The 8,652-nt window shown below is 58.6% G+C and overlaps 1 protein-coding gene across 5 annotated transcripts in view; it reads left to right on the top strand.

Annotated features, from left to right (window-relative positions):
- The first annotated feature begins 151 nt into the window (after positions 1 to 151).
- LRRC8A (leucine rich repeat containing 8 VRAC subunit A) overlaps positions 152 to 8,652 on the top strand; it is a 28,187-nt gene continuing 19,686 nt past the window's right edge. For 2 of the 5 annotated variants that reach the window (XR_008530054.1, XM_054584259.1), the window contains exons 1-2: positions 152 to 259; positions 3,486 to 3,592. The gene's annotated coding sequence lies outside the window, so the exon portion shown is untranslated. Of the gene's footprint in view, positions 260 to 1,178; positions 1,438 to 3,048; positions 3,196 to 3,485; positions 3,593 to 8,652 lie in introns of those variants that run through there. The other 3 variants (XM_054584260.1, XM_054584261.1, XM_054584263.1) reach the window with 3 other exon arrangements.

The raw sequence follows: 8,652 nt of genomic DNA, 5'->3' as shown, positions 1-8,652 counted from the left end.
CTTCCGCCCCCAAACAACATGGCGTCAGCAGGGAGAGGAGGGGTTGAGAGTGGTAAGACAGTTCCTCTCAAAAAGATGGCGACGCCCAGGCCACCGCCTTCGCGCCTTAGGGTGACGTCACTTCCGGGGCGGAGAAGGCTGAGTGGTGCAGTGAGGGACAAACAAAAGGAGGCGCCGGAGGGGCGCAGCGGCCGGTGGCGGGACTGAGCGGCGGGGGCTCAGGGGCCGCCTGGTGGGCGGCCGGACGCGGCGGGCCCAGGTGAGTGGGTGGGGTGGGGAAAGGGGCGCGAGCTGTCACCTCTCGAAACCCACTTATACACGTCCCCGACCAGCTGCCGGGCTCCGGGCGCTCCTGCAGCTCCGGCCCTGCCCACTGGGGCCGGCTCCCTGGGGCCTCCCGCGGCAGTTCAGTTCTGCCTGTGTCCAGTCTCCCCCGTCCCTCGGGTCTCTGGGATCGCACCCTGTCCCCGGCGCCGCGGCGCGCGAGCCCCCTCCCAGGCACCCCGTGCCTCCCCTGCGCTCCACTACTGGGAGTTTCCGCTTTGGCTCCCCCAGGTCCCCTTGTCATCCCCTGGGTTCCCCCTGATCCTCACTCCTGCACACACTGCCCCCTTCGTAGAGGTTCCACTTCTGGGCTCTCTCTTTACCAGCTCTTTTTCATTTTCAAAGGTTCCCCCCTGCTCCCTTCTTCTGGGCTCTCGGCCCCTCCTTTCCCTTTGGGCCCCTCCCTCTTATTGATCTGGCGGGAGCAGTGCCCCGACTTGGGGGCAGGGTCCCGGGGTAGGCTCTTGGGGCCTGTCTGGGCTGGGGTCCCCGGGAAGACTGGTCCTGGGTCTGGGGCCTCAGGGCCAAGTCTGATTAGGTCCGGGCTGGTACCGCTACGGGTGAGCTGGAGATCCAGCAGAGTTGGCTCCCAGGCTGGGGAAACAGTGCCTCGGATCCTTGTGGTTCATGATGATTCTGCTCCTTTTGTTGACTCCTTTTCCCCCTTGATTTGGACGGGGGTGAACCAAGATCCGACTGGTTCTCAGCTGATGCAACTGCTGCCTTTTTTGGAAAGGAGGAGAGATGGCTGGGGGGGCGGGGGGTGGGGTGGGGAGTGTCCACAGCCTCCTCCTGGTGGGGACTTCGCTGAAAGGGTGGGGCCGTCCTTTGGTGACCACATTCCCCTGACCTGCCTCTTCCCTTTCTCTTCCCTGCCCTACCCCAGGAAGCATTTGGAGGATGAGCTGTGAGGATGAGGAGGGAGAGCGCTTGGTGGGGGAAAGGGAATTTGGGCTTAACTTGTGGAAGAAGATTTTGAAGAAGCTGAAAGCCTCCCAAGGGCCTCTCCCACCTTTTCCATTAGGAGGAGTCCATGTAACCCCTGCCCAACTGTATCCTGCCCACTGGAGCAGACAGACTGGCAGACAGACAGACTGGAGGCAGAAAGGGGAGGTCAGCTGTTGGTGACCCTTCCTTGTGGAGGGGATGGAGTGGGAGTTTGTTCAGGGAGACTGGGCAGTGGCTGTGGTTCATTCACATCGGCATTGCCTTGGTGAAGGTCACGTCTTCCTCTGGCTCACCGGGGAGGCAAGGGCAGATGACTTATGCTGAGGACTGGGTTTTGGAGAGATGCTAGGGCATGAATAACATGGCCTGTGCCTCCCTGTCTTCCTAGTTTTAGAGATTCTTAGGGGTTGGGTCTAGTGCCCCTGTGCCTTCCGGGGTCTGTTGGACATAGAGCAGGGGCTTGAGAAATGTTATGACTCCCCCGCCAGAACTCAATCAGGTGCTTTTGTGCTCCGTCCCATGGGCACACCCAGGAGGAAACGGTTTCCTTTGCAGACTTTGAGAGGCCTTGCTGGACAGTGGGGCTCCTGAGGGTTACCCCAGTAGGTCAGAACTCAGGGACATGGCTGGGCATTGGGTGGCTTCTGGCCTGGCCTGGACATCGCTGGTAAGAGTTGGAGGGAAGGAATCAGCCTGATTTCTGACTCTTGAGAGTGGAGATGATTCCAGGTTTTTACATGGGGACTCCGAGGCACAGGCAATTAGTCTACGGCCTCATGAGGTGTCAGGTCTGGTGGATGTGGAACCCTAGAGCCCAGCACACTCTCTCTCCCCCCGTGGCTCCTGTGTTCACTCAGCCTTCCGTTAGTAAGTGTCTGGCCTGGTTCAGAAATGGTGCTCGGGGAACGCAGTTCCTGGCCTCCTGAGCGGCAGTCTTGGAGGAGAGGCAGACAGGAAAGCACTGATACGGCTTAGTGATAGAAACATTACAGAGGCAGCCCCAAGAAAAGAGATGTTAGCTCTGAGTGACTATGGAGGGGCTGGTCACTGTGTGTTTCCTAGAAGAAGAAGTAGATGAATCCGTTACAAGGAGTCCAGAGGCCGGAGTTTGGGTCCTGGATCTGCCACAGGCATGTGACTAGATTGCCTAGTGGGTATCCCCATTCTCGCCGAGGAGGGCAGGGCAGGGGTAGAGGCCAGCTTAGGCGGCACTGTGGCTTCACAGCTCTAGGTGCTTTTCTGCGTCATTGCCATCACCTAGTGTGGGATTGCCAGGTGATTGTCTCCCTGTGAGATGGCGCCTGTCTTCTGCTTCTTTCCTTCCAGCACAGTGCCTAGCACTGAGTAGGTGTGATAGTGCCCCTTTGCATAAGTGGTTTAAAGGCTCCACAAGCAGGCCTAGAATCTTTCAAGTTCCTTTGTCTGCTTGTATTCACCCCTGCCCCCGGGCCCCCCACCCCCGCCCGCTAACTCCTGCTCATCCTTTGGCCTTCCCTGATGACTGGGCCATGCTCCCAGCTCCTGCTGGATTTAGATGCTCCCTCTACCCCTGCTGTAGTCTGAGTGCCCTTCTGTCCCCACGCTACTAACTTGTCTTGCTCACTTTTGTGGATATTTCTGAGCGGAGTGCTGGCAGGTAGTCGATGCTCCCTAAGTGCTTCTTGACTAATAGACAATGGTTGGCTTTTGAGTCTGAGTTGAAGTTATGTGTCTAGGCTGAGGATTTGTCTTTGCCCGGACCTAGCTCAGGCCACAGTAGCTCATCTCTCTCCACAGCCACCTCCGGCCCTGGATCTAGCCAGGTTGAATCACTGAACATTCTCTAGATGCCATGTTCTCTCCCCTCCAGGCAAACATGTGTTGTTCCTCTCTGCCTGGAATGCTCTTTCTCCAACTCCTCTTCTTCCTCAGCAGTCAGCTCAGGTAACGCCTTCTCCAGGGAGCCTTCCCTGACCCCAGCAGTGTGGGTCTGGTGTCTCTTCCATGGTCCCACAGCTTCTGGGTTCCCCGCAGCAGAGCCCTGGGCCCTCAAGAGCCAGTTGTAACTGTTGGCTTGGCATCTCCCCCAGTAGACTGTCTGATTCTCTGTTGTCACCCCAGAACCCAGCTGAGGGCCTGGCACCAAGCAGGCACTCAAAAAATGTTGGCAGCACAGCAGGTAACTCTGATAGTCACACACATCCCTGCTGACAGTAGCTCTTGCTTCCTCGTAGGGAGGCAGCTTCCATGGAACGAAAGAAATGCCAGGACCCTGCCCAGACAGAAGCGGGCCAGCCTCAGCACCGACAGCCAGCACGCAGATAGCAGAGCCGTCCCCGGGGTAAGGACTGAGCCCTCTCCCTCAGGCCAGCCACGGCCTCTGCCTGGGTGCCATCCCCAGCCTGGGGAGCAAAGGGCAGTGTCTCCTCCGTCTCTGCAGTCCTTTGCTCTTCTCCCTGTAGGTCTAGGGCAGAGGTGGCAGAAGGGAGAACCCTTCCTGCTCCTCCCGACTCAGTGGCCAGCTCAGTAGGATCTGTTTGCCGTGCGCTTCGAACGCCAATGTGAAGTTTCATTGCTGCCCTCTTTGTTTTCTCGCCTTCGGCCCAGACCTTGCCAAGCCGGGTGGTTGTGGGTGCTGTCTCATGGCCGCACTTCCCAAGGTGTGTTCCATGGAGCGCCGGTTTTCTCTGGCCACAGTGGGAAATGGCAACTTCCTGTCTTTGCTACAGGCCTTCTCGGGGCCTTGAGCGCACTGACCGAGCGTGACGAGTCTCTGAGAGGGAGCCGGCAGGTCATGTTCCCCCACGCTTACTTGGTCATGCGGATGGACCTCTTTGGGGACTGGGGTTTGTCATCCTGCACTTTGGAAAACAGCCCCTAAAGGCAGGAAGTGCCCTGGTTAGGACCAACACTTTATCCTCTCAGGCCCTGTGAGTGACTGCGGACCGGTCACTGCACCTCTGTGAGCCCAGTTTCATCATCGACAGAAAGCGGGTAATATCAGCACCTCATCTCCACGCAGATAGAGGGAAAGGCACTTGGCTGAGTGTGTGTCCCAGAGCGTGTTCCCTAATCATAGCAGCTTTATAATTTGGGAAACGCACCTTTATCAGTGATCTCCTTTGATCATTTGGGGAAGCTCAAGCAGTGGCCTTCCTCCCCTGTTTACAGACGTGGAAACTGAGGCTGAGAGGGAGGAAGCAATTCACCCAAACTCTTAAGGAAGGAAGGCAGGGACATGGCACTGGAACCTGATCCTGGGATCCTGGGCCAAGGTCCTTTGCTTCATGCCCAAGGCCTCCCTGCCTTCACCTCCCACCTCAGCTTTTTGTTAAGTGATGTCTGGCCCTTCCTAGGGTGGATTTAAAAAAAAATTATTATTATTATTTTTGTAATTACCAACATATTTGCATGTTCATTATGTTTTTATAACATTTTGGGTTTAATGTCATATAGAAAGGGAAAGTCCGTCCCCCCGATCCTCCTTCCAGTGATGTGAATGGGAGGGTGTATTCTTCCACACGTATTACAACTATTTGCTCATTCATGCAGAAGCAAGCCCTGTGACAGCTGCTGCCCCCACCTCACTCTTGCTTTGCTGGTGGTTACTCCTGGCCCTCTCTTCCAGGCCAGGGGAGAGCTGAGAGTGTGTGTCTCATCAGAATATCCCTGCTCTGGCTCTCCCACCCTCATGGCTCCCTTCCCTCACTCTGGCGGGGGGGGGGGGTGTTGAGCATTGTGTTGGGGCACTTGTGGCAGCAGAGGGGGGTGGGAAATGCTTGCTGTGTGATTTTGTTGACTCTCCTGTGTATCGGGGCAAGGATAGCAACTCCAGGCCCTGCCCTGTAGGAGTTTCCTGTTGGTTTTGAGGAGCTCTGTCCTACAGATTGGCAAGGCCTGAGCCAAAGTCTTTGGCCTACGATGAGCAGGAAGCAGCAGGTCCTACTTATCCGGGATCAAAATTCCTCCTCCGTGCCAGGGACGGCTTGGGGGGAATGGCGCGGGCGGCCTGGGAGTTTTGGCCTCCCTGTCTGCCTGGGGCAGGAGCCGGTTGGGAGGCGAAGGGGACACACACGAGTTGTTGCATGTGCCTGAGTGTGGCCCCGACTCAGTTACCCTGGTGTTTCCTAGCAGAAACTTCGGCCCTCGTTGCCTTGCAATGCTTCCTTTGGGTTTTTAGCCTTGAGGGTGGGCAGGCAGGCAAGAAGGCGGAGGGGCCTCTGTACGGCCTGGGTCGGAAGATAGGAGATGCTCTGTTGGGTCACAAATGACCTCAGGGTGGGTTTCAGTGCAGGGACTCCTGCCTGGCAGCCTGGTTTTGTGGAAGCAGGAGAGTGGTTTGGCAGGACCGAGCTGGGGGGAGGCCTGGGCCCCAGACGTCTCCCTCACCTGGCCGGGCTCTCAGGCTCCTGGCCTGACCCGCCCCGCTCCCGTTTGCCCCTCTCGTTCTTTCCCCCGGAGTCTCTTTCCTTCCCGCAGACACTTAAGCCCCAGGAGATGGCCTCTGCCTCCTCCCCGCTTCCAGCGGCAGGCCCTTCGGGCCGTGCTCATCCTCAGTGGCTGCGGTCCCAGCGCTGGGCCCTGTGCCAGGTCGTTACACATGTCTGCTGCCTTACCTGCCACAGCCGCCCGTGTGCGGTGGTTTCACCTTTTTACAGGCCAGCAGACCAAGTCTCAGAGGGACGAGGGCTCTTGCCCAAAGTTGCCTCAGTGGAAAAGTCAGGGTTCAAACCTGGTTCGTTTGCCTTGGCAGCCTGTGCTTTCACCCCACCTCCCACTTTGCTTTTTTCCTAGGTGCTTGGGCTTGGGGGTACTTCACAGTCACCCGGGGGCTTGTTGGAAATGCTGTTTCCCCTGAGCCCACCACCCCAGACCTGCAGTCAGAGCCTGGGGCTAGGCCCAGGAATCTGCACTTGAGAGGAGCTCCCCAGGCCGTCATGAAGCCAGTGGTCTGCAGGCCATGCTGGGAAACTGACCGGGGTGACTCTTTGGCCTTGGTCCCCACCTCTGGCAACGGAGGCTCTCTGCCGCCAGGACCGATGCCCCTAATGTGGAAGCTGGCTGAGCTCTGCTCGCTACTGGGAATCTCGGTGACCTCCCAGTAGGTAGGGGCGGGGGCGTTTAACCTTCTCTTGTCAGGACTGTGTGGGGCTGAGGTTCCCAGAACAGCTTTTACTCCCAGCCATGCCATCCCCTGCTGTCTCCCCTGGTGCGTTTCTACTGCACTGGTAGCAAGTTCTACATTTTAGTGTCTCTCGAGGGCCCAGAACCTCAAAACTAACTAGACCCTGGCAGTACTGCCTCAAGCCTGGAGTAACGTTGCACCCGAGCGAAAGCGGCTGTAAAATTCCACAGCTCTCACGTGCCACCTGGACACTCACAGAGGGTTCGCTGCCAAACTCCCGCCCTCTTGTCAGAGCCCGTGTGTCGTCAGCAACGCCGACCGGGGTGGGGCCTCATGGGAATCCTGTCCTTTGCACCTCCCAGCTGGCGCCCTGGGCCAGCGTCCCGGGGCAGCGCCCTCCAGCCCGAGGAGTGGGCTGCAGGCATCTCACCTGCGGCCGGGCCCCCCAGTCCCCGTCCCCAGGGATCTCAGCCGCCCTCGGGCGTTCCTGCACACATTTTGTAACCTGTCTAGGAAGCAGTGCTGGCATTTGTAGCAGATCAGACCTGTCTCTGAGGCCTCTCTGGCCCTGCAGGCCCAGACCCAGCACCTGGCTTCTGGGCTTGAGTCTAGAGCTCGCCTCCCTTCTAAAGTTTCCTTAAAACTGCACCTGAGAGACCCAGAAGCACCTGCGTATGGCTTGCTAGGTAGGGTTTCCTGCAGAGACGTTTGCATGTCCCCCTCAGAAAGAGGCGGCCTTGTCCCAGAAAGCACCTCCAGGGTCCCGGGAACCCGGCCAGGCCCAGGAGACCAACCTGCCTTTGAGGCCGATTGGCACAGTGGAAAGTCAGACCTGGGGTGGTGTTTCCCACCATCGAGCTTTGTGGCCCTGGGCAGGTCACCTAACTTCTCTAGGCCTCAGACTTCAGACCCTTAAAGGGACTGATATGACTTACCACAGTAACAACAGAAGCTAACATTACAGGGTCTTACTCTGTGGTCTCATCACTACCCTGCAAGGAATGAACTGATCAGCCCATTTTGCAGATGAGGAAACCAGAGCCCTGGGAGACAGAGTCACTTTCCTGAGGTCACACACGGGAGCTGTCTTGGTGGTTTGCCTGGAGATTGGGAACTGAGGCAAAGGAAGTGCTGGGTGCGACGTCAGTGACCAGCCACTCTAACACCAGCCTGGAGGGGCGGGGGGAAGCCCCCCGCCCCTCCAGCTGGGCCTTCTGCTTCTGTGTGCTTGGCTCACAGTGGGGGAAGTCCAAGGTGGGTGTCCCTTACGTGTCAGTCACCCTTTGCCCCGAAGGCAGGCCAGCCCTTACAAGTTTGCAGGAAGACAAGCCTGTTTGGGAGGCCCGGCCCAAGTGTGAGAGCAGTTGGGAACTGAAGCTCGCTCCCCTCCCACCTCTGGCCCAGACTGTCTTCCCTTTTCCTTTTCCTGGGAAGCGAGGGTGTGCCCTTCTCAGAGGGAAGAGCCTGGGCCAGGCGGCGCCCCCAGCCCTCAGCCACTGACTCACTCTGGCTGGGCCTGGGCGTGGGGGCCTGGAGGGCAGTGCCGCGCCGCTGGGGTGGGGGCTGTGTGCACCGGGGACATGGTCATATCCTCTCCCATCCTGCTCTGGGACCAGAGGAAGCCTATGCGTGCTGACCAAGGAGCAGATTCACAGGCTCAGAGCCCTCCTGGGACAAGGCCAGAGATCCAGTGTGTCCCTGGGGCCTTGCGGGAATGGCCCTGCCCCCTTTCCCCGGAGAGTGCTGGAGGGACAGCCTCCCTAACCATGGCAGAGGAGGGGTGCGAGCCTCCCCCTTCCCTCCTGCCTGGGAAGGTTTCCCAGTCTCTCTTTCTGGGTTTCAACAAAAGGCTGCCTGTGCCCTGTTTACCCGCTGCCTCGCCTGCCGCCACGGCTCAGGTGTGGCAGCCAAATCACTGTAGGCCGCCGTGGGGCTGGAGCTTGTTGGGTGGTCTCCCTCTGGGACTAAGCAGGCAGCGTGTCGTTTCCTTGTCTGTAAGAAGCTTCAGGAGGAAATCCACCATGGGGACCAGGTTCTAAACCCAAGGGGCGGCGTTGGGAGCAGAATGCCGGGTCCACACCCCGGGCCTTTCCTGGGGTCCTGAGCTGGGAGGCTCCAGAAGCTCATGGCTCTGTGAGTCCTGGAGGTTCTGGAGGCCTCTGGGTGTCTGCTCGGGGCTGTAGGGGTTTGTGCTTTCAGCTCAGCCCTCACCTGGGTGTCTCCCCCGAATTCCGTGAGGGTGTTCTGCCATGGCAGCTGGGTTGTGACCAGAGTGT

Source organism: Pteronotus mesoamericanus, unplaced genomic scaffold (genome assembly GCF_021234165.1).
Source record: "Pteronotus mesoamericanus isolate MK-2021 breed Mesoamerican mustached bat unplaced genomic scaffold, CSHL_Meso_final contig_78, whole genome shotgun sequence".
Lineage (NCBI taxonomy): Eukaryota > Metazoa > Chordata > Mammalia > Chiroptera > Mormoopidae > Pteronotus > Pteronotus mesoamericanus.
Note: the sequence above shows the minus strand (reverse complement) of the source record. Positions and strands in the feature narration are given on the sequence as shown.